The sequence below is a fragment of the Pseudochaenichthys georgianus genome, chromosome 3 (genome assembly GCF_902827115.2).
Source record: "Pseudochaenichthys georgianus chromosome 3, fPseGeo1.2, whole genome shotgun sequence".
NCBI classification, from domain to species: Eukaryota; Metazoa; Chordata; class Actinopteri; order Perciformes; family Channichthyidae; genus Pseudochaenichthys; species Pseudochaenichthys georgianus.
In genome coordinates this window covers 24053003-24079206 of record NC_047505.1, presented here as the reverse complement: position 1 = coordinate 24079206, position 26204 = coordinate 24053003, and the positions used below count along the sequence as shown (strand labels likewise).

At 40.7% G+C, this 26204-nt stretch overlaps 1 protein-coding gene across 1 annotated transcript in view; it reads left to right on the top strand.

Moving 5' to 3' along the window:
• trip4 (thyroid hormone receptor interactor 4) overlaps positions 1–26204 on the top strand; it is a 92665-nt gene that overhangs the window by 30596 nt on the left and 35865 nt on the right. The gene's annotated exons all lie outside the window — the stretch shown is intronic.

The following is a 26204-nucleotide window of genomic DNA, read 5'->3' as shown; positions in this document are numbered from 1 at the left end:
ATTTCAATCTAACTGGCAGTACCATGGTCTTGAATAAAAAGCTGTACTTGATGAAACCTGCTGACACATTATTACAGGCTGGCGTAGGCACAGATCGCTGTATGGAATCTTTACTCACAACATTTAAACCTACAGTAGCCTGTGCACCTGGTGGTTTAGTAAATATGGCTTTGTTTGAACTTGTTTTTAGTAAATTGAATACCATGAATAATGGATACCTTCCACCTGTTACTTTTACTTATCTCAGAATTTCGCCATGGGGACAAATAATAAGCTCTCCATTTTTGTTATTCTTTAAAAGAAGATGATACGCTATCAAATACATTGCATTTATACTATCTATATATCATTTTAAACCGGCAATACCTTCAAATAGGTCATCTTAATTCTTCTGTCATTTCCTTCCAAAAACGGTATTGGCTCAAACAGCCTTCCACGTTGTAACATTGCTGGCTCTGTCGTGTAATTTGATACTTCTTCTTAGCCAGACATACACACACATACCATCCCACAACTGTTCAGCGTGCAGCCTGGAGACAGCTGTTCTTATTTTAGTTGTACTAAGATTAAAATAAGAAGCCTTAAATAATGTAACGCATTCACATTTACAAACATGGACAGACCCCTACAAATGGAGACCAGAGCCAGTTGATGATTCTGTACGTAATTCAAAAACCAGACTGATTTTTAGCATTGGTGTCCCAAGTCAAATTACATAAAAAGTATTTCAGATTATAACAAATTTGCATAAAAAAAATTAGGGTTAGGATGGTTTCAATTAAATAGCTATTTTTTTATACGTCTCATAGCATCCTGCATGTGTGCAACATTGCATGCTTCTGTACTGTAGTGTGCATTGATTGGTATTGTAACAGTGCTGGCTCTGTCATGTAATTTGATACTTATTCTCACACACATGCAATACAGCCTGGTGACTGCTGCTCATATTTGAGTTAAACTCACAGTAAACATCCTGAAATAAGCAACCCTTACATAATGTATCAAATTTACATTTAAAAGCATTGATAAACCAATACAAATGCGCAGAGACATTTGATAGTTCTTTATATTCTAGACTGGGTGAAGGAAAACATGTAATTCAAGAAGCAGGGATATCTTCAGAATTGGGGTCCATTTACAAATGTCAAATCGAATAATAAGAATGAAGATTATAACAAATTTGCTAAATGGGTGAGGGTTATTTCAATGAATGAGAGATCTGTTTATAACACACATCATCCTTCCCTCACCCACCATGTCTCGTGTGCATTGATCCCGCCTTTCCCCCTGTGGTCCACATTAGTCCGGTCTTTGGATCAGATATCTTGACCCACTGGACCTACACAGTCCAGCCTGTCTGATTCCTCTGTCACCAGCTAGCTTTTCACTATCTCACTCTCTTGCTCTCTCGTCCCCTCTTCCACCTCAATTCCCACTGCATCTCACGGGTCAAGGCATTGCCGCTCATCTTACTCAGGGGGGCTTAGCACAAGTATTTTGTGCTCCCCCGGCAGCTTACATCGACAAGTTCCTCTTGTCGCTGGCATTGCCAACCATCTCATGCCTCGTCAGAATGAGCAAAGGCTAGTTCCCTGGATTGTTACCCTTACTTTCCGCTTCAGTACAAACCATGCTCAATTGTTGTTTCATTTTATTAGCGTTAAACATTCATGTGTGAGGAAGTGCCTAGGGTAATGTGTACAAATGGAAATGTGTGATTGTTTCATCAAGCACGTTCTGCAAACGTGTTGTGTTGTCTGTGAGAGCTGTGATTGTATCTAAATATGAGGCTGTCAAATGTTAGCTGGAGTTTTTAGTCCAAGCTTTCCTTATTTATTATTTATTTAAATCCCCATTAGCTGTTACCTTGGCAACAACCACTCTTCCTGCTGTCAATTTAGGAAATGCATACAGTTCAAATGCTTACACAGAACTGCTTTTATCTCCACATATTACATCTCTCTATTATTGTTTAGTAACATTTACACGAAACACAAAAACACTAACGTCAACATTCATTTGTTACTCTGGTGATGAAACATATTTTGGACTAATTGCCTCGCAAGTTATTGCTGTTTTTGTTCTGAGGCTCTCCTGCATTTGTGCTTGATTTGAAGCTGCTTATGTTTTTATGTGAATAGGGATGAGAGCGGACTGATTCTGCAGTCTAGTGTTTTTGCTCTTTTCTGTGGGATCTGCAGTACTAGCAGACGCTTTTCCTTACTGCTAGTATTAGAATATTGCATCTTACAGAAATGGAAGCCTGAAAGGACAGGGAAAGGGAGCACACCCACAAATGGAGGAACATTATTGGATGCATTTAGCAATTATCAAATGATGCTGCTTCTCTCTCCAGACCGTTTTACCCTTGGCTTTGTAGACTATATGCTAGGCTGTGCTCGATACAGTTTGATCATTCATTTCCCTGTGGAGGAGCCTGTGACATTTAAAATGGTATAAAGCCAAGGCTCACTCCCTGTAATAAGGGAGGTGCATTATGGTTTATGGTCACATCCTGTAATAATTTGTATCTGTGTGTGTGCGCGTGCTTCTGTGTATGCTGAAGGTCAGTCTGGGTGTTGAAAGCTATTGGGCTCCTGATATAAAGCCACATTTCATTTTTCTCTTCCTTATAGCTATCCTTCCCTTGCAGCATATTTTTTATGGACCGACACCCCCAGTATGATGTGGCTATGTAGACACAGCTAGTTTGTACATACCCACATAGTAAAAATGAAGCACAAATCATATACCGCTATATTTAAAGCTCTAGTAGAAGTGCCAAACTGACTGGACCATTTTTCAAAAACAATTACATAACCTCAGCTGATTCTGAAGATGCTATCAAATTAAATGCTAAAATTGATAATTATAACAGCAAGTTCAAATGACCTAATTAACTGATTTAGAAGATTATTGAGAGGTTGGTGTTCTTTGGACAGTGGACAGTGTATTTATCTTGAAGCATGAGATGTATGACCTCTTGGCCCCAAACCAGTTGGAAGCCTCACAATTAGCCACCAAACATGTTTCGTTGTATGACTAGAATCTGAACCTGATCCTCAAGTCTGGCAGAGATCTGAGACTGATGTAGTCTATTTAACAAGTTTAAATCTTTGTCACGTTCAACTTTAATCAGTTAGGCTTAACTTGGATTCTTTGTTGAATTTGTAGAACTTTGAATCAGTGGAAGACAACATGCTGTGGCTGCTGTTCCTGAATGAGCTTCAAGCTACTTTCTGTTCTGCAGAACAAAGCATTAGGTAACCTGAGAATTATGTTTGACCTTCCTATTATTACGCCTCCGATGAATTAAAATCCTATTGCTTCCGAGCAGGGTGAGAAGGGTGGATACCCAGAGTAATGTTCCGTGAGTGAATCAAATGGCTTCAAGCATTGTTGAGAGATTGCTCGACCAGTAAGAATAAAACAGTACAAATCTCTTCAACAGCCACTCTCATTTCAACTGACTAAAGCTCTGAATCAGAAAAAAGGAGTTCAGCAGTTCAAGTATTCACAACGGTTGAGAAGCGTAAGGCATCTAATGCCTTTTGTTCTGTCTTGCGATCATTTGACAGGCTTCTAAGAAATGTAATCGCACTTCATAAAATACAGCTCTCGAGAGTGCGTTTGTTCTACTAAGATTCATCCATTATAGAAACAAAAACAGAATGTCCTTAAGCAGTGGTGGAAGAAAAAAGGTCATATCCAGCTCTTCACTTATTGTGGTGCTGAATGTATAACTCTTGTGATATGACATATGAATTCAGTGAGTGCTTTGTGAGTACTGGCTTATCTTTTCTACAAAGATTAGTCACTGTGATGGCTCTCCAGCAGCTACACAAGCACTCTCTTTCTGAGGTTGGATCCAACTGCAGGAAAGGAAGTCATGGATATAATTAGGGTTGGGTATCGTTTGAATTTCCACGATTCCGATTCCGATTCTACTTTTCGATTCCGGTTCTTAACGGTTCTCGATTCCGATTCTTTGAGGGGCAGGGTAAACAAATGATACATGCTTCTTCCACCAAAAAAATTACATTTATTTGAGAAACTTTTACACAGGTTAGTTTAAAGTAATATTCACATTAATCAGTCTATTTATATTCACTGCTATGTAACTTTAACCTGAGAACCACTGAAGCTGCAACAGTCCAACTTTTAAAAACAGTTCTTGTTGAGAAAAACAAGCATATCTGCCTCTCAGGCATACCGGGAAGAAATGTTTGAACATTTTGAAGTAAAATGCTTCAATCTGGTGCACACGCAGAATTACTAGAGACTAGATCTAGGGGGTACAACTCTAAACACCCATATGAAAAAGATCAGTTTACATTTTAATAATTAAATAACAAATAGCCTACATGTAATGCATTTTATTTTTGTTGTTCATTCATATCTTATTTTACTATTTTATTTATGCATATCTTTTTATCTCTCCAGTTTAAAACGATATGTCTGGTTTACTGTCCTATAGTATACATTGGAATGATTTCAAACCTGTTTTATCCCAATAATTATAAAGGAGAGCCTTGGAAATATGTGTTTACATAAATTGTGATCAAAACGTTTGAGACCCACTGAGATAACTTAGACTAAAGTGAACTATCTAAACCCTCAGAGTCCTTTACCTCACTGAGCTGTAGTTATCAGCCTCTCAGTCTGACTGGAGAGGACTCTCCCTCCACATCATTGTAGAAACATCTTCTTCTTCCGTCAGAGCAGCTAGCACCAGATGCTAATAACAACAGCGCCAGTTCCAGTGCACCCTCCCTTTCTCCCTCGCTCACGCGCACTTTGGCTGTGAGCTGCGGTTGCCAGATAAGCCAACATCCCCCATTTTCATCACTTGCAGCGCCCATCGTACAGGGCAAATGAAAAGTGTAACCGGGGTGAAAAGGGTGTTACATTTACTTAATTATGAATCTTGTTACATCAAGGCCGAAAATTAGGATGAGCACCAACGGTCAAAACATTTATTTTTTCTCCCAGAGCTGTCAGCGCAGCGCCTCCACAGATCTGGCGCCCTAGGCGAACATTTATAATGCCAGTGCGACGGGCCGGCCCTGGTCTCAGGTTACACTGTAGGAAATGTAGATACAACGCTACATTTCCCGCCCCGCCGCAGTCATGCAGCAGGCTACGGAGAGCGGCGAGAAACATTTCCTCAGGAATCGAAAAGCGGAACCGAAATTCACATTTCTAAATGATACCGTTGGAATCGAAATGTTGGAACCGGTTCCGAACCGGAACCGGTTCTCGGTACCCAACCCTAGATATAATTGCTAAGATGAAAAATTCCGCTGCAGCTGCAGGTCATGATGAGATATTTTTTATCTCTCCCAGCGTAAGTCATTGACATATATAATCTCCAAATCACCGGAGACTGGAGTCATTTCAAAGGACCTTAAGGTTGACAAAGTAGTTGTCCTGTCTTAAGCCCAAGGCGCCAACATCATTTTTTTCTTCCATTTCTTCAGATAATCTATTTCTCATGTTCAGCAGAATTCTTCTTCGTTACACACATTGCATTTCATATAATACTGTTTTATTATTCAAACAAGTATCTGGAATTTTTGTAAGCTGTGTAAAGATTTTGAAAATGTATGGAAATGAAAACTCTTGATATGTTACATGGTATTAGATATCATCTGAGTTTTCTTTACCATCTCTGCCAACTCTTTCTTATTCGAGTTTCATTATGCATTCATTCAAACAATATAAAGAGGCTCTCCAGGTTGGGTCTTTGGATATGTTGTAAATCTCAAAGAAGACAATGAGCTAGGATACTGTAAATTAAACTGAACCAATCTACCACCAGCAAACTAGAGGACATTGTTTATTCATTTATTTTGTATGTTATCTCTTCTATCTTGTACTAAATGAACCCTTTCATTCTCAAGTCTTGTAACAACCATGTAAAAAACAGCAACCACTTCTTGAGTAGCCAGAAATACAACCATCAGTTTATAATGCAGCCACACAAACTCATGTTGTTTTAATGGAGCAGTCAATAATTGCCCATTTTTCCGTTTAGTTCATAAGCAGCCATGATTGAATTTCCACACAATAGCCATTAGCCTTGATGACACTTACATAGCCTTCTTTCACCAGTTAAATGCTTGTAATATGAAGCAGCAGCGGCAGTAGGAACTGTTGAGCTAGCACGCTGTAACTCAACCCATCTCTGAAACAGCAGAGTCAGCAGAACGCAGTGAGACCTACAATGAGATAATAAATGCAATAAAACTATTTTCCCTCATGCATATGAAGGCAATTTGGTCTTACTGCAGGAATGCTTTACTCCACCACTAACAATTAAAAATGCTATATAGAGCGCTAATTGGGTATGGGGTTGTAATTTACAGTATTTCACCTTAATCCACACAAACACATAATACAGCAACACATAGAGTATTTTTTCACTAATAGCTATTCTATGTCTAATGATTTGTCTTCATATGCTCTGTTAAAGAAATTGAGGTCACTGAAATACAATACAGTACAATACATATTAAGCACCCTTATGGGAATAGCTTGGAGCAAATAATCTATATTTACTTGTTCCTGTGTAACAGCCTCATACCCAGGGACTAGTGAGTATATATCACATATAAATGATTCTCTTTATTTGTTTGGTATGCATCCAACATCATATCCCTTGTACACATTGCACTTCCAGCTCTCTTTTAATTATCATTAGCATTTTCCGCGCCACATTATCGAGCTGTTTGCAATATGTATTGCTTTTATCCCTCAGGTTGCGCCACAAATGGAAATAAAACAATATATTTAGAGTGACAATATTGCAGTTGAATGTTGCTCCACTAACCATGGGCTGCACTGTAACCTTGTGATTACCTCTGTGTTTTATGTGTGAAATTGCAGCACCATGGGATTGCAAATAGAGAAAGCCAATTACCTAACAAATGCCCACCTTCTCTCCTGAGGTGGTCACGATTTATTTTCTCTCCTCTATTTCTCCCCTGCGCTCTTCCACTGTTATCCAGTGCTGGGAGACAGAAAGAGGTTAGAGCGACGGAAGTCCTTTTTTCATTATTTATTCATGGTTTTCCATTTAATATTCATCCCATCTTCAGGACTATGGGCGCAGAGGAGAATTTTCAGGTTTCAGCTCCAATGAGCCCGACGGATGAAGGGAAGAGAGAGAGATGGAGAGGGAAGAAGAGAGCGGGGTTTCATATGTTCTCTAGTAAATGAGAGGCAGGCCTTGAAGGTGACAGGTTGTGTTTATTACTGATCTGTCAGCCGGTTAATGGGGAGAGGAGAAGAGAGAGGAGAGAACTGAGCTGTTGAGCAGAGACCAGGGCACACAGGCAAGGGAACGAGAGGGAGCCCCGAGCAATAAACTCTGCTGTACTCGATGTGCCTGTCCTCACAGATACACTGACAACACTCCTGCATGCTGAATTGCATTCACCGGAAACTAAATGAGTCTGTCACAGAGTATTTTTCTGTATTGTAATAAAATCATTATGTTTCAATGAACACACAGAAATTACCTACTGCAGCCTATTCTGAACATGTTATTCTTTCTCAAGCCCAATTTATAAAGTCTTTATCCATGTGGCTGGGTATGTGTCGTCTGAGTCTGCACAGTACAACATGTGGACTGTTTATTGAATAATGGGAAAGCACATCCATCCACAGACAGGCAGAGAAGTGGTTCTTTCTTGGATTGTTTTGTTACACTTGTATGTGCAATCATGTTGCTTGACCCGCAGGGCGCTGTTGAGATTTGAGAGGCGTGAACATCGGCTTTGCTTCAGACCTTTGCGACCTCGATAACACCTTTCTATGTGTGGCTTTACGCAAATCATCAGAATATTCTAGTTTTGACAGACATGTCCACTACAAATCCAATACTCCCAACAGGCTACCACTTTCACCTCCACAGCTTTGGTAGAAAAAAGCATACACTTGGTTATGCTTCCAATATAAAAAAAAGCACAGTATGGCTATTATGAATTAATTGATTGTTGCGTTTGACATGGTGGTCATGGTGTTATCCCAACAGAACAGATCAAACATAAGTTGGTGATCAAGCAAGTGGTTAGTTTTCAGAGCAGATAAGGATCCGGGCGTTTCTGTATTTTGTTCAAGGATCTCTTAACATTGCAAGATATAATAGATTAAACATGTTTATCTATATCCTGATGATATCTCCCTGCTATTAATTGAATAAGAGCAATCAGGCATGGATACTGTATCCTGCTTATTATTGTGTGTGTTGATGTAGATCTAGAAGCTGTTTGACATATCCTCGAAATATTTTCTTTTTTCAATACCGTGTAGCCTTGACATAGCCATGCTTTGCCCGTGAGCTTTGTGTATTATTTGATTGCTCTTGAGCCCAGAGGTTTTATCAGCTGCGCTCGGTAATGAAAGCTCTCGCTCTTCCGTCTCGGCAAAGGGTGAAAAGCCTGTGTAAAGAAATTGCTCTTTGGTGTAGCAATAGATTTGTCTTCCCTTATCTGAACGGAGCATTGTTGCCTTTATCAGTCACCATTACAAAATCCATATCAATCAGCATTTGACGTGCCAGTGCTTTTGTCAGTGTCACGTTTACTGCATGAATGTTCAATATTCAATGTAATGCAATTATCATTTGTTACAGGGCTGTATGCACATGTCTGCATGCTGCCCTGGTTTAAACCTCGATCTGTCTCTGTGTGATGAATGCCTTTAGATATACTATAGTTGTGTGAGAAGCTGACTGTGTCCTTTGTTGAGATATGGATGTTACGGTATTGTTGCTCAACCCACTTTTTCTGATGATGCCTGAGAGGGTTATACTCCAGAGGAGAAAATTGATTTGGTCCTCAGGAATATACCATGGATGAAAGGAGAGAAATGCCTGTGTCATGCACTCGGCACAGTGGATTTAAAAAACATAGGCTTTGAAACCAAATAATTTCCATGGTACAAGTGATCTTTGCTTCTTTTTCTTTTACAGGGAGCTCAAAACAATCTTGTTATACAGGCTTGTTATACAGGCTTTGGCCCAGTTTAATAGGTAGTTATTTTTTTCTTACTTCACATTTTTTTCTTACTTCACATCTTCTCATGCATCATCAGTCCATCTTGATTCAGTGTTTGTACAGCTCATCTCCTCTTAAAGCAGCAAACACAAATCAATGTTTTTCTCAGCTGTCACATTCAGTATTTATATGGGTCACTGTACATGAATGGAGGCACACATGGTACATAAACTTCCCTTGCTTTGCTTGATTTTGTCACCGTAAATAGACTTTCAGTGTTGTTCAGTTTTTCCGCTTCTATTCTCCTAATTTGTTTATGTGCATTGCAGATATGAAGATCTCCATCACAGATGTATAAGTCCAAGTTCAAAATGAGATTGTACACATATGGCTTTGGATCTTTATGTTGTGTGCCTTCAGTTTTCAGTTTTCATTCTGTCATTCCCTTTTGTTTTCTCTATTTTGTCAATTTAGTTTCCCTCCCTCCGTCTTTGTCTCTGTCCTAAACCTGTCAGAGTAATCAATCTGGGTCGTCACTGTGAAGGGGGATGCAGACAGATGTGGTTTTCAATGTGATCGATGTCCCTGATGTGTGTGTGTGTGTGTGTGTGTGTGTGTGTGTGTGTGTGTGTGTGTGTGTGTGTGTGTGTGTGTGTGTGTGTGTGTGTGTGTGTGTGTGTGTGTGTGTGTGTGTGTGTGTGTGTGTGTGTGTGTGTGTGTGTGTGTGTGTGTGTGTGTGTGTGTGTGTGTGTGTGTGTGTGTGTGTGTGTGTGTGTGTGGTAGGGGTCTGCTGTTTGGTAGAGGTCTGCTGATTACCATGAATGCTGCCTTGATTTTGTTAATTTGTCTGGTTAGGCATCGAGGATCAATAAGAGGATTATTTGCACAGTTCAAGAAGCTGATGCAGGTGAGCATGTTAAACTAGACATGGCCAATAAGTCTCTTGATGTGGTTAAAAGTGGCTGTGCGTGTTTATCCGCCAAGGTGCAAACATAATTTTAGAGCAAATTCTGAAATGTAATAAGAATGTTAATTCCTTGTATACCTTGAAGAAAACCAACATTTGAGGAATAGCTTGTCTATTAAAGAACTAAGAATCAAACAACTATAACCATAAATAACGTTAAAAAATGTACTTTTCTGTGCTTCTGGTGGAAAAACGATGAAACTTAACCCCTGACTTATAACCGATACAAATAAGATATATGTGAATTCAAAATTAAATAGTTAGCTCCAGCCCTAATACGACTTATTTGTCAAAATCTGCTGTTTGCACCAACAAATAAATGAATACAAAGATGGATGCAAACACTTTTAAACACACTTGCCAGTTAATTATGTTTTATACTAATAAATTGTATATGTTACAGATTTCACTTTATTTATATCTAAAGTGTTCTGCAGCGGTTCATAGCTGTGGAGCGTAATATATATATAGTTGAAAATTATGTTTACGTTGGGCACACGTCAGAAAAATATGACATTACGTAATAATGTAAAGAGTGACCTGTGAAAAGTGTAAACATTGACACACCGCTACCACGAGGCCATTAACATTTCTTTCCAAGCACATCTTACCCAATGTAATCACCTTACAGCACTCGTGAGAAAGATCAACAGCTGTAATTCCTCTCAAAGGAGGCTGTCAGCTTTCCATCAGTGCTGTCAGTGTTTTCACTTTGCCTGTTCTCAAAAGAGCATTTGATTCTTGTAGTTTTCCTCTGCCTCTGAAAAGAAGCAGACAGATGTAATAGCCATTAGCCTCGGGGAGAGACAGCACAGATGTGTCAACAAGGCTTGACTTTTACAGTCCAAGTGAAGTCTGAGCAAACAGTGGCTGTGTAGAGGCCTGTGTGGTTGAGCAGTGATCCAGGGACACGGCGCTCGGCGTTGCCCCGGGACTCCAAACAGACCGTGACTAGTTCTCATTACAAGAGCAGGTCAGACCACCCCAATACGGAAAATAAATAATGCAGGGGAACACCTGAGAGCTGCCACCTCACTGACAACATCCACATAACCATGTCCTTCATGAATAAGTGGTTTAACATTTCATCTACTACGCTGGCAGTATTTTGGTGGCTTTGAGAAATATGATGTGTCCATGGGGCTACAACTAACAATGATTTTACTTATTCATTTGCGCATAAATCTCACACTTGATTGCTTTGTTGGTCGAATGTTATGAAATAGTGAAAATCTTATGTTCTAGTTTTTGTTCTGAAATGGCTTCTTTTTACACCATAAAACCTCATATATATCATCAGCTCTTCCATCAGTCTATATCTTTCATTTTACCTACCTAATTCAAATCTGTTCTTACAGTCTCAAGGCCTCCAAAAACCCTTGAAAAAAAATGAATTCTTAATCTTAATATGATCTCAATCGCATTTGCAATGGAGAACCCAAGATTGGAGAGTTAAAATTGTAATTGAGCTTTAATGGCAGTAGATATTTTTCGTCCTTAGTCAGCCGTCTCCCCTCCCTGTATGTTTAGCTTGATCTCTTCAAATGTATTTCCTACTTTGTAACCAGAGGCAAGAGCCCTTGACTTGCTGCCCCCACAGCCGCGGCCAAGGCAGCCATTTAAGTTGTGATTAAAAATTAATGGTTGAGTGAGAGGCAGCAGAGAGGAAACGGGGGAGGGAATGAAGAGAAGGAGACAATGCCTGAGCAGAGGAAAAGGCAGTGGAGAGGGGAGCAGGCCCAAGCAGCAGCTGCTCCCTGATAGAGGGTGGGAAGGTCTTATCCACAACTCTGTTGTGTTTAACTGCCCTGCTCACACCCCACCATGAATATTGCATTACCGCACTATAGGGCGCCTTGTGTTACCCCCACTGAGTGTTGAACAGACCTGCAGCCACATTGCCAAATCATCCAAGTCGAGCCTACCCCCACTGTGGGGGTTGGGAGTCCACATTTAAGCACACACCACACAAACCACAGCAACTTACACACCACATATTTGCCAGACTGACTCAAATAGGAACCCTGCCTCATTGCATGTCACAAACAATTAAATCCAACAACGTCAAATGGGTTTGCTGGCATTTAAAACTATCGTCACCCATTTATTTTGGCTTATGATCTCTGATGGAGCTGTTTAAAGGACACTGTTATGAAATGATTTCCAGTTACTGAGCAAAAGAAAGACATGATGGTTACACACATGCTGTGGTCATTGTAAGCGGTTCTGTTTTAATACTTTTTAGCTCTGCGTTAACCCAAAGTTTTACAAAGAAGGTCAGTAGAATTAAGGGCAATCAGTTTGAGAGTTGCCCTGCTTGGTCTAGCTCTCTGGCCATTTATTTAAAAGCGGAACAGAAATGCCATGAGACCACACAAGGTCCTGACCTTGACTTTACCAGATGATGAGTAGTGGCACTTACATCACGGCCTGTCCTTTTCTTCCTTCTGGCCTCTTTCTTTATAGCGTTTCATTACAGCACTTCTCAGAGTCCATCACCCTCTGATACGTGCACTCTCTCAGTTCTGATAACGTTGTTCCCATGTAGTATAGCTCTTCAGGATCTCCGCTTGTAGTGTATTGATTAGAGTTGGCTAGCTAACAAAAAGACTATCGAAATGAGTTATTTCGCTCTAGATATTGTAATAAGGTTGCTTAAATTCAGGGACATAATGCCAAAAGCCCCATAAAGCATGCCCTACAAGTCAGGAGATGGTAAAACAGTTTTCCAATTTAACTGAATAATCTCTCCAGTATTTTGACATTTCAGGAAATGATCTTACTCGCTCTGCTTCCATTCTCATGCCTGTATGCTAACCATGGAACTAGCGCAATAATTCAATTAGCTTAGCACAACACTGTATGGAGGGTGAAACAGCCGGACTTCAAAATCTGTTCTAAATCTCACTGATGAACATTTTGTGACTGGCTCTGACATAAAATAAATGTAAGAACTGCCACTCCTGCTGTTTACCTCTAATCCTAGTCTTTATGCTAAACTAAGCTAACTAATTAACTCTCAGCTTTAGGTCTACATTTAGTGCACCAAAGTAAAAATGAGATCGATCTTCTCATCTGACTCTGCAAAAAGGGAATATGCACCAAAATGTGGAACTATTCTTTTCACCACTTTTAAGGAATGGAAACTGAAAGAGACTGAGACAAATATTGTCCTAATTTCATAGTTGCACTATAAAGTGTATGCAAACGTGATTTTGAAAAGTTTGGATTCACGTTCTAGTTAAAAAATAAAAGTTGTCTTATTGCTCAATTCACTCCACTGAAAGCTGTCTGTGTAACGAAATGAAAAAAGATAGCCCTCCTTAAAGTAGCTGAAAATAAGTCTGTAGAGGGAAGTTTACAGTGAAATGTCCTTAGGTATTAAACACATTTGTGCTTTAAGTAATGAAGCTGAACAACACTGTGGAGAGCTGTTACAGTAGATGGACTGCGGGATGAAATTACATGATTGCACCAGTTTGGATTAAAAACATTAGTTGAGGTAGCAGTACCACTACTTAATGACCGTTTTTCAGTTAAAAGTTTTCCAAAACACATTAAACTTAAATTCTGCTTGATATGAGAACGAGTAATTAATCAAATGATTTGTGGTCTGATCGTTGCTTACCTAAGAAGTTTGAGACTACCATAACTGCCTAAATGATGCACCATATTGGAATTTCATATGTTTTTGTAAAATATATTATATTTAAATGATTATACATGTTTGTGTTTTATTTTCCTTTTGATAACAAATATTTGTTAACCTTCAGAAGAAGCTACAACTAACCAATTTCACTGTAGGTTGTTAAAATATAACACCTAGCTTTTTGCCAACGACTTTTATATACTTGACATTTTGCATTATTTGCTGCAGCAGTTAAGAAAACAATGCAATTATATGAGTTTGTAACACTGTGGCGAAGGTGGCTTCGTCACTATGGACTGACGGCTTCAGGCCGGGTGATATTGCACTTTGTTAGCGTGATTGCACAGTATAGGTTGTCTGTGGCTGATGATTGTGTGCACCTGGTGTCCTGTGGTGTCTCCTCCCCCCTCACCTGTGTCTTGTTGTGATGATTGGAGGGTGGGTATTTAGGCTCTGTTGCCCTGTCTGTTGAGAGGGCTGGGTGTGTGTGTGTGTGTGAGATCCTTGTGGCTGCAGGATGGGTGAAAGGAGAACCGCAGATTGAGGCGGTGAATTTTGTGCCCATGTTTTTAATAAATGCCCACGCCGGGTTATATTTTTGGACGTTCTGCCTCTGCCTACTTGCTTGGTCGGGCCGCTCAATTGTCAGCTTCACAAGTGGTGTCAGAAGTGGGATTTGACCAAGTGAGGAGGTGAAAATTGCGAGAGGGAAGAGGAGGGACCAAGGAGAGGAACCGCGGCTGGGGGTGGCTGTGCCTGGAACGGACCAGGGGGCCACGGCTGTTGGGGCAGCAGGAGACGAGAGACGAGCAGCAGGAGACCAGCAGGAGGAGCAGCGTTTGCCGGTCGAGGAGGCGGACCCGGACCCACGAGACTGTACAGACACTGTGCTTCCGGGGGAGAGGGGGAAGGAAATGTGGCGAAGGTGGCTTCCTCACTATGGACTGACGGCTTCAGGCCGGGTAATATGGCACTTTGTTAGCGTGATTGCACAGTATAGGTTGTCTGTGGCTGATGATTGTGTGCACCTGGTGTCCTGTGGTGTCTCCTCCCCCCTCACCTGTGTCTTGTTGTGATGATTGGAGTGTGGGTATTTAGGCTCTGTTGCCCTGTCTGTTGAGAGGGCTGGGGGTGTGTGTGAGATCCTTGTGGCAGCAGGATGGGTGAAAGGAGAACCGCAGATTGAGGCGGTGAACTTTGTGCCCATGTTTTTAATAAATGCCCACGCCGGGTTATATTTTTGGACGTTCTGCCTCTGCCTCCTTGCTTGGTCGGGCCGCTCAATTGTCAGCTTCACAAACACCAAGACTTGTAGTTCTATGAATTATAATGTCAACATGATATACACATTTTAAATAGTGTTTAAAAAATATATAGAAACTGTGTCAGTACCAGGGTACAGCTAGATCAGATTTTTGAACAATGCTTGAGTTATTGTTGCTAATATTCCTTCACAATGACATAGAAAACTGTAAACACTAGCTTGTTAGATACAGGGAAGTGTAGATTTCCTGAAGGGTAAGGTATGGCACCAATAGAAACTAATCCCATCATGGTATAGCAAGTTTAAGGTATAATCAGAAATTACTAATATTGTATGCATTTGACACCTCCTCTTCATCAGCCACCTCCCTTTTGCTACACTCTGTTCCTTTCATCATTTGTTAATTCTGTCCTATTTCCTCTGCTGCTGCTGCCATCACTGTTCTTGCTGTAGGTCTTATTTGCAATGCTAATGAGGCGAGGCAGCAAGCAATGGTTTGTGGGGGGAGAGAGAAGCTGCCTGGAAAGATGGTGATATGGTAATATGGCTCACTGTAGCATATGGACCATTCTCTTTTTAGATAGCGGCCACATCATTGCACACACAGTGTAAATGTTACCAGATCTCATGAGTTAAAAAGACATCACCAAAATAGAACCATCTAGTTACAATATTAAAATGAGATGTGTTTATTCATACCAAACCAACAAAAAAAAATCATTGTTGATATTGTCAACAGTATATCCTCTCCACTTTTGAATTAAAAGCTTAAAACATAAATCTATACATTCAAATCTAAGTCATTGTAGTTCTTAAATATAGACATTGGTCATGACGGATATATCCTGTCACCTGTCATCTATGGGAGAGAATAGCTATAGTAACTGAGTCAAAGGTTAAATCAGTACAAAGCTGAGTGTAGGCACTTTCTATTTGATTTTTAAAGGAAGACATGTGAAGTGCAAGATGTTACCTTGAGACTGCCCTCACCTTTCCTTTTCCATAACTTAAGTGGACCAGATGATTCTTGATTAACGCAACAAGTACAGAACCATTACTGAATTTCAACCCATGTCACCATCAGGCAGCTTTCATTATGCATTTCCCCACTTATCTCCCTACCGCCCCTTGTGATTAAAATTACAGTCACGGCAATAGCTCAGGCGAGTAAATGGATTATTGAGCAACTGTAAGCAGCTCGCTCTACAGAGCTGGCTCTATACTTGCTGGCCAGACACAAAACAAATCTAACATAAGCAATACTGCACATTCCGGCTCCAGAGAACAAGAGCGGTATTTCTCTCATTGTTTTACAGATGTTTTTTTGTTTCTTGGAAGGATTTGAAACCACTGTTGTCTCTATGCCAGCCTCTCTCGTTGAAAGGTCAATACATGCACACATATGAGCATAACTATATTCTTTGAACCATTGTTTCTGATTTAAAAACATTTTCAGTTGTAGATCTTGTAATCCCTCTAATCCAGTGGTTCCCAACCTGGGGGGCGCCAAAGCTTGCAGGGGGGGTGCCAGGCCTCAGATAATTTGAGGCCAAATATCATATTTAGACTTTTTTTTTTTTTTTTTTTTTTTTTTATTATATACATATAATTGTAAAAGGCATTGTCTCTACATTACAATAAAATATAAAAAATAATTGATTGATTCATTTGAATAAAAATTCAAGTTAGTAGCTATTAAAGGCATAAAAAGCCAGAAATGTATAATTGTTTCTTTAATAGAAATGTTTCTTCTGCCCATAAAGTGTCCAAACCAGGCTTTTCTGGATAAGCGCATTTTTAAAACATAGTCATTGTCCATGCCGGTTTCAGTTGGATTATTTGTCACAGTTGCTCCGATCAGATCGGTCTCCTCCATTTTGTAGATTATTTACGACTTTTGAATCCACATAAACACATCGGCAAAATCCGGTTTACTTTGAGCATGTGTTTTTAAACAGTTTAATCCCTTTGTGAATTGTTTCCACTACCGCGCCGTCCTTTAATTTCTTCATACAGCGGGAATCCAAATGAATTAATCCTGAGTCCAATAACCATCAAAGTCACTCCAATAGTGCTCCTAACGGTACGTCCACACAGCAGCTTTACGGTACGTCCACACAGCAGCTTTAGACGAATCTTCCACCGCTTCCAACGCTTCTCTGCCCATTGACTTTGAATGGGGATGACGTCACTTTGCCTCGCTTTTCGCCGAACTGCATTGTGGGGGAGCGAAGCGAAGATTTCCAGGATTTCCAGGATTCAAAAGTTGAGCAATGTTCAACTTTTGAAGCTGAGCTGGAAGCGTCAGCCAATCAAACACGTTTATGCAAATCTGACGGTAGAAGCGCTAGCCAATCAAACCGCGTGTAAGCAGGGAGAACCAGACCGCATTTCATTTCCTCATATTCCAAACGAGAAATTACGGTAGCAAATCACCCGGTTCTTAACGACCAGAACTATTAATGGGATACAAACCGGAGGAACCAGGCATGGAGGGAGGTGGCAGAGACAGTGGGTGAAACTGGTAGGTTTTCGCCTGTTTGGGGAGTTTATATATATATATATATATATATATATATTGCTCGCATAAAATCCCCGGGGTTTTTTGCTTTGTATGTCGGGGGCGGGAGATTCATGTGATTGGTTGTTGGTCGCGTTGCTCACAAAAAATCGCCAAGCTTTCAGACACGCCCAGCTCCAAGATCTTTGAAAAGCTGCTGTGTGGACGTAACGTAAGGCGCGAAAGCCCCACACAATAGCGGAGGAACTGCTGCTCCCTGCTGCGGTGGATCTGTGTGAGGTGATGGTGGGGAAAGATGCGGCTGCCAAATTGAGAATTGTACCTCTGTCAAATTACACCATCAGATGACGAATTGAGGACATGTCTGCTGATATCAAATCACAACTGCTGGAAAGACTGAGGGTCTAAATTTGCGGTTCAATTGGATGAGTCCACTGATGTGTCCGGCTCTGTGCAGCTCATCGCGCTGGTTCGCTACCCGTGGGAAGGAAGGATTCAGGAAGATTTTTTATTTTGTCAAGAGTTGACGGGGCGAGCAACAGGTGAGGAGATTTTCAATGTTATAGATATGTTCATGGAGACTGGCAATGTGAGTTGGGAGAATTGCATTGCGATTTGCACGGATGGGGCAGCTGCCATGACCGGACGCAATAGTGGGGTGGTTGCTCGTGCCAAGGAGCGCAATCCAATGATGATAGCTACCCACTGCATGCTGCACAGGCAGGCTCTGGCGTCAAAATCGTTGAGTCCTGAGCTACAGTCCGTTCTCAGCACGGTGGTATCTGTGGTCAACCACATCAAGTGTAAGCCACAGTCCCGTTTATTCGGCCAGCTCTGCAGGGAGATGGGCGCAGGACAGGACACCCTGCTGTTCCATTCAGAGGTGCGTTGGCTCTCCCGTGGAAAAGTACTACAGCGGGTGTACGAACTGCGCTCAGATCTGTGTGAGTTCATCCAGAATGACAAGCCAACCACTGCAGCACTCTTCTCGGACCCCGAATGGATCGCACAGCTCGCCTACCTCACAGATGTGTTCAACTTATTGAACGATCTCAGTTTGTCCGTTCAAGGCAGATATGCCTCTATCCTGGAGGTAAGCGACAAAATCCAGGCATTCCGTGCCAAAACAGCGATCTGGAGAAGGCAGGTGCAAAATGGCATTACAGACATGTTCCCCCAACTCACAGAGTTTCACATAACTAAGACTATAAAAGTGTAAAAAATAGGCTACGTCAGATTATTCCAAGGGACATACATGTCAAATCAAGTCAATTTTTATTTATATAGTCCAAAATCACAAATCAGAATGAGGGGGTCCTTGGTGTATTCTCTATCTTGTAAGGGGTCCTTGGCTGAAAAACAATTGAGAACCTCTGGGCTAGTGACAATGGCCCCAACATTTTGAAATACCCCTCCCAGAGTTAGGACAAAACACAACTTACTTTTTCCTCATCTCTAAGGCTTCCCATACATGAAATGGATTGTTGTATACAAATATTTTACTGCAAAAGTGGTGAAATTGATATATAAAGTTAGACACCCCAAACTTAAAATAAAGGCTGGCCGTCAGGGGGTTGAGGCATAACAACTCATGTAGATTCACAATGGAAGGTCTGATAGGTTTTAACTTGGCATACCTGAGGTCAGGACATCCCTCTGCATTATAGAAAATACTAAATGTCAATATCTTAATGTAAATTGGAGATACAGTCATTTGCACACATACCTACAATAGGCGGAAATGTATTGATGTAGAATGATCTCTTTGTAGTGACCCTGACAAGGATTGCCATAGCAACACACACAAGGCTGTTGAAAAGGTGTGGTTCTACTGAATCCAGCAATACCAATTGTGTAAAGGTAGCTTACATACTCATCGAGTTATGTCACTAAACGTTTATGGTGTCTTTATACACTGTTATGCCCAACTGCAGCCAAAATGTGCCAGGGAGTAGAAGGTGAGACACAGAGACAAGGAAACAGGTTTTTGGATTAACAAACTTTAGTATTCAAATTAAATGTTCTTATCTAAACTTAAGTAAACCTAAGCTAGTTAGTGGGAGCCGGGGGATACATGCATATAAACACATCTCTATCACTCATCCACATTGTCATCAAAAACAACATGGCTCACATTTGGGCAGTCAGAGCAAGAGCAAAACTCTGTGCAGGTCAAGCCTACTGAAAGACATTGGCATTTTCTGCTATCATTGCACTTTCCGTCCTTACAGTATAGGTGGGTGATGTCTCTGACTTCTTTAGGTGCAGGTTCTTTGACGAACATCACTGGTTCAATAGACCCATCTTCTCTGAGCCTCCACCTTCTACCAACTGGGTTCCAGAGATGAGGCTTGGCCACATGGCTGTGACACCACACTGCGGTCTGGTACATGGCTCTTAATACATGTTGCTGGAAGGCATCTTCTGTTGGGGGTAGATTTGCAGCTGATGAATCTGTTGTAGATGCTAGTGTGTACCTCAGCTCATCCAAGGTGGTGCAAGGACGGCCATCCTCCCTTTTCTTTTGGCCATACAGAAGGAGGGCATACTTTCTTGCCACAGGAATAGCCTCCTCCAGACTTCCAGAAAGTCCAAAACTGGCCATCTCATTTAAGGCGAGACACGGCAGGCAAAAACATCGTTTTTCAAGTACTGGTCAATTTTGAGATTTTGTGCTATTTTGATTCTATAACATGTTTTCTTTCAGGCTTTTGGAAGGAAAACGTACAAAATACACATTTAAGTGTTTATTTTACTATAGTTTGTCTATTTGCGTCTGTAGATTTCTCCTAATTTCACCAAAAGTTAGCATTCTAACGTAACATAAAGTACCGCGACAGCTGTGTGCACTATGTCAACAGAGATATCGTTGGAAAGCTCCGTCTCTCCTGCACAATCTCATCAGATCCAAATATGGTCATTTCCTTTGTATCAGCAACCAATCGTGAAAGCACAAAGGGGTCTTAAACCAAGAAATGAAATCTCATTGGCTGGTGTAAATTTCTGACAACGTGATTCGTTCAGATGCGTCACGTGGTGTGCTAAAACACTTCCTGGTTAGCTTTCCGCTAGAAATTGAAATCTCAAAATGGCAAAAGAACGGCGAAAAAAACGTTCACAGAGAATACTACAACAATTGTCACTTGCACGAAGCAAGGTTATACAAAAAACAAATGACCCCGAACATGAAATACCTTCACGGAGTGCGTCGAGGCGCAAACTGTCATCCAAAGAACAGGAGGGTTTAGCTAGCGCCTCACTGCAATCTTTAAAGGTCGTTTTCTCAAAATGAGTTTTTTCTCCTACTCTGAGTTCGAAATCTCAACTTCAGTGACACGTAGATACACCAAACCTTCCTGTTATATTCCTATCAATATTATGAAGGCTTTTACAGAAGGGTTTGTTCATATATCATTCATAGCCTGAATTATACAACATTGTACACCTAAAAACATGGTGAAAATTGATATTTTAGGGCTGTTGACAGTATTTTCTGATTTATGGTGTGATAAAGAGATATCCAATATCCCTTCTGTAAAAGCCTTAGATACTAATATGACTACAAAATTAAACAAGAATTTTGAACCTGGCTTTATCAAAAGTTCAGATTTCGATTCCTGAAATGTGTTAAAATATGTGCATATTTAATGAGATAATGGTTAATTTGCATATTTAAACATGCTATTTCAGAAAACTTGTAATACAAAAAGCAATTGCCTTATTGTAAGTAATTAACTGGATACATTTCTAGCTGATACCTTTAAGTTAAACAAAATTACCCTATTCACCTGGGGTGTCTCGCCTTAAGTCACTCAGATGGGTCTTAAAGGTGACATGTCATGCTTTTCCGGTTATTACCCGTCCCCTTGTGTGTTATGAAGGTTTTTATGCATGTAAATGGTGTGCAGAGTCAAACCCCTCAAAGTACACCATGTAGGGAGTAAAACTCTAAAACAGAAAATACCTCCCGAAAACGCCTCGTTGGAGATACGTCACTGTCCATTTGATTCTTCCGGGTACATCATGATGTCATGTCGTCCCCGGAACGAAATGGACCAATCCGTGGAGCCGTTATGTTAAGCCCCCGCTGATTGGTCCAAATTGACCAATCCACGTACTTCCTCACACACTCAGTGCAGGCAGCTCTGCTGATTTCTCCTCCCTGGCTGCAGGCTGATAACAGACAGTTGGGATCGCGGTGAAATTCTCTCTGCAGACCCATTCTCACAGCGTTTATCAACCTTTTTCTTACTCAATATCAAGCCACACTTATTGTTTTTACTTCGGCTGTGACTTTGTGTGTGCTCAGGGTGAGTTTGGCTGTGTTTCGCTGTGTATCGCTAAACAAGGAAATCACACCTCCACGGAGCTTAGCGCGATTCACAACGTCCCGACTGGTCCCGACCAATCGGAGCACACTGGGCTCACAGGGAGGGGGGGGCAACTCAAGATGATTTGTTAATATTTTCCACCCCTGATAAGTGAAGTCAAAATAAAATTAATTGGTGATACTATAGATTTAATTAGGACTATTTCATATTTTCCCCATTTGGGACACCTTATACGTTTAGTGACATAACTCCATGAGTATGTAAGCTACCTTTACACAATTATTATTGCTGATTCAGTAGAACCACACCTTTCCAACAAGCCCTCATATGTGTTGCTATGGCAATCCATGTCAGAGTCACTACAAAGTAAAGAGAACATTCTACATAGATTTACATTTCCGCCTATTGTAGTTATGTGTTCAAATGACTGTATCTCCAATCTACAGTAATATATTGACATTCAGTCTTTTCTATAATGCAGAGGGATGTCCTGACCTCGGGTATGCCACGTTTTAAACCTATCAGACCTTCCATTGTGAATCTACATGAGTTTATATGCCTCAACCCCCATACGGCCAGGCTTTATTTTTAGTTTGGGGTGTCTAACTTTATATATCAATTTCACCACTTTTGCAGTAAAATATTTGTATAGAACAATCCATTTCATGTATGGGAGGCCTTAGAGATGAGGAAAAAGTAAGTTGTGTTTTGTCCTAACTCCGGGAGCGGTATCTCGAAAACTAAAGCCCTTTTTGGCTGTTTGTCACAGGCCTAATGTCTCAATGTATGTATTTGACAAAGTATTGAACATATAAGTCAAATGTTTGAGTAATGTCTGCTTATTATATGGTTGAAGTTTTAATCTGCATATGAAGTGGTTGATACAGCCTGAGCAAACAACCCCTATATTTTCATATTATATCTATTAGTTCCTGACTCTCCCATACATTCCTATGGCAAGTTTTCACCTTGAATATTCTGGTCTGTTGGAACACTTGTTGTTTCTACAACCTTAATTTCTCCTCTATGGAGTGAAAGCAGGGTTTCTTTTAGTTTATCTTTAACTGTCACACACTTGTTGAAATAGTGGTATGAAATGATATGTTTCAGTGATTTGAAGGTGCTGTAATACTTTAAGAGCCTTACATGAAGATGATGTACAGTAGAGGCGATGGGGCCTGTGGTTGTCTTGTGCTCCAGGGATGGTGTGTTCATGAAGGCTGCAAGCTTTAAGTGCTGAGGTTACCTTTGGGTGCCGTATGCTATGTCCGAGTAAGCAACACACAAACCTGTCATATGTGAAATGTGGATTATGAGAGGATATTTACTCTGTGTGGTTGCTGCATAAAAATCAAAGAATGCACGGAAAATGTTAGCGGAAAATATTTATTTTCATGGTTCAAGACATAATTATTCTTGGATGATGCTCAATAACATTACAAAGGATGAGCAACAGCTGGTATAATGCAGGAACATGTAAAGAGATGAGAGGATCTTTCAAAGAAAAACACCCTTTGTCCTGTTCACATTCATGAGTTTGTTGGTGTATTGAAATGGATGCAATAGGTCAGTGCTGGGAATATATTTATTTACTGAGAATAATATGTTACTGTTTTTCAGGTGGTTGTGAATACATGTGTATTCCTAAGCATATTTGGCCATAATTTAGTTTTATTTCTTTTGCATTTTTAAATATTCTTCCTTCATCATTGAGACCTTTTTCATATGGTTTACCTTTTAGTATTATAAGAAAGGGAACACTATAGGCCCTGTGCAACCATCATTGTGTCTCTTCAAGAAGGAGAGGTTCAACAATTACCTCATTAATTGATTAGTCAATCTGGATGGTTCCAGGTTGTCAAATCTGATAATTAATTTGGATGGTTTTACTTTATAAACTGTATAATCAAACATTTTACAGTTTTGACTTTTACTTTGGACAAAACAAGACACTTGATGATGCTACTTTGGGGGTTATGAATATGTTTTTAGCATTTTCACAGTTTTTAGATTATTTTATAAAGCAAAAGATAAACTAATATGTCTTGATTTATTGTTCATCCAGCATTCCATTTATTTCAGTTTAAAAATTATTCCAGAACTATAATGTAGTGTTTTCTTCTGCCTGTTTTCTTTTCTCGATAGTGTGACACCACAGTTTTGTCCACAACACTGCCAAAAGCACATTAGGCAATTGGTGCAAAGGTTAAAGGCAATTTGAAACCCTAACCCAGTGGTTCTCAAACTTTTTTCAATAATGTACCCCCTTTGAAAAAGATATTCCGCCAAGTACCCCCTGATCAGCGCAAAAACAATTTATTAGGGACAAAATGCCTATATAAAGAGCTACAGTACAGCGCTGCACCATCAGTGTCTGATTTATTAAAACAACAACATTGTAACTGAGAAAAACTTAAATGCTACATTTCAAATGTTTACAATCCATCACTAAATTCATGGCAAACCAATTTTATTATTAAAAAAGTAGCACCAAGCATCAACTAATAGTTTCAGAATCATTCTAGAAGCTTTATTGAACAAATGCTGGATGGTTGATTGCAATCTGTAGCTCGGTAGCAAACCAATAATCTATATATTGCTCGAGGATAGTGAAGACAAATAAGCCTCTCACCGAATTGACTTTCAGCAGAAAGAGAGTCGGTGTGGTCTCTTAAGCTCATTCCAGGGAGGATGGAACAGTAGCAGTGACTTCTTCCTCTGCCTGCAGCTCGCTCTGCAGCTATTCACTGTATGAGCTCTTAAGTCTTTATCTCAATCTTTCTCTCTCTGCCTCACATAACCCTCTTCACACTTCACCTGAGAGCACCTGAGCTTTGAGGCAAGGACATGTACACACACACACACACACACACACACACACACACACACACACACACACACACACACACACACACACACACACACACACACACACACACACACACACACACACACACACACACACACACACACACACACACACACACACACACACACACACACACAGGCACAAACCCACACAAAAGACACAAGCATCAACTGCAGCTGAGCCCCCCTGCCTACAGTGGTGTTAGGACTCCATCTTTTTCCCTCAGCTGTGGAAATAGCCAGATTACTAATGGCTGGGAACGGATATACCCTAACACCATGAGATCTTTCAACAGTATCAAAATCATATGTACTTTTTGTAAACTAGACTTTTATGTATCATTTTTCATATGTATCTAGACTAGAGAATAGTCTTTAACTCCTATGATGTGTCTTAATATGAGTGGTTTATTTTGGTTTTTTGTTATGCTTAATATGATATGATAATTAGCATGATCCAATGGGCCAAACAAATCCCTCATTTGAATTTGCCAATCGAATGACTTGATTCAATGGGCCAATCAATTGCTCCAATCCAATGATGTAATCAGAACTCAAGATGCCATGAGTCAATCAAATTACAGGATTCCAATGGGCCAATCAACAGCTGATTTTCTGCTAACATTACATTACATTTAGCTGACGCTTTTATCCAAAGCAACTTACAATAAGTGCATTCGACCAAGAAGATACAAACTTGAAGAAAACGGAATCATATAAGTTTTCATAGAGCCAAAGCATTTCAAGTGCTACTCAACTGGCTTTAGATAAGCCAGTCCTTTATTAGTATGTGCTTTGTTAGTAATTATTTGTTAGTAATTCTATCGCTCGAGGTGGAGTCGAAAGAGATGAGTTTTCAGTCTGCGCCGGAAGATGTGTAGGCTTTCTGCTGTCCTAATGTCAATGGGGAGCTCATTCCACCATTTTGGAGCCAGGATAGCAAACCCACGTGTTTTTGCTGATGGGAACTTGGGTCCCCCTCGCAGTGCGGGTTCAGCGAGCCGTTTGGCTGATGCAGAGCGGAGTGCACGTGCTGGGGTGTACAGTTTAACCATGTCATGGATGTAGGAAGGGCCAGATCCATTTTCAGCATGGTACGCAAGTTCCATTGTCTTGAAGTGGATTCTAGCAGTTACTGGAAGCCAGTGAAGGGAGCGGAGGAGCGGCGTGGTGTGGGAACATTTTGGAAGGTTGAAGACCAGGCGAGCCGCTGCATTCTGGATGAGCTGCAGAGGTCGGATGGCACATGCAGGTAGACCAGCCAGGAGGGAGTTGCAGTAGTCTAGGCGTGAGGTGACGAGAGCCTGGACCAGAAGTGGTGTTGCTTTCTGGGTCAGCTGGGGACGCATCCTCCTGATGTTGTAAAGCGTGTATCTGCAGCAACGGGTTGTAGCAGCGATGTTTGCAGTGAAGGACAGGTTGTTATCTAGGGTCACACCTAGATTCCTTGCAGTCTGAGTCGGGGAAACAACGGAGGTGCCAATGTTGATTGTTAGGTCAAGAGTGGAACAATCTTTTCCCAGAAGGAAAAGCAGTTCAGTTTTGTCAAGGTTGAGCTTGAGGTGATGAGCAGACATCCACTGAAAGATGTCTGCTAGACAA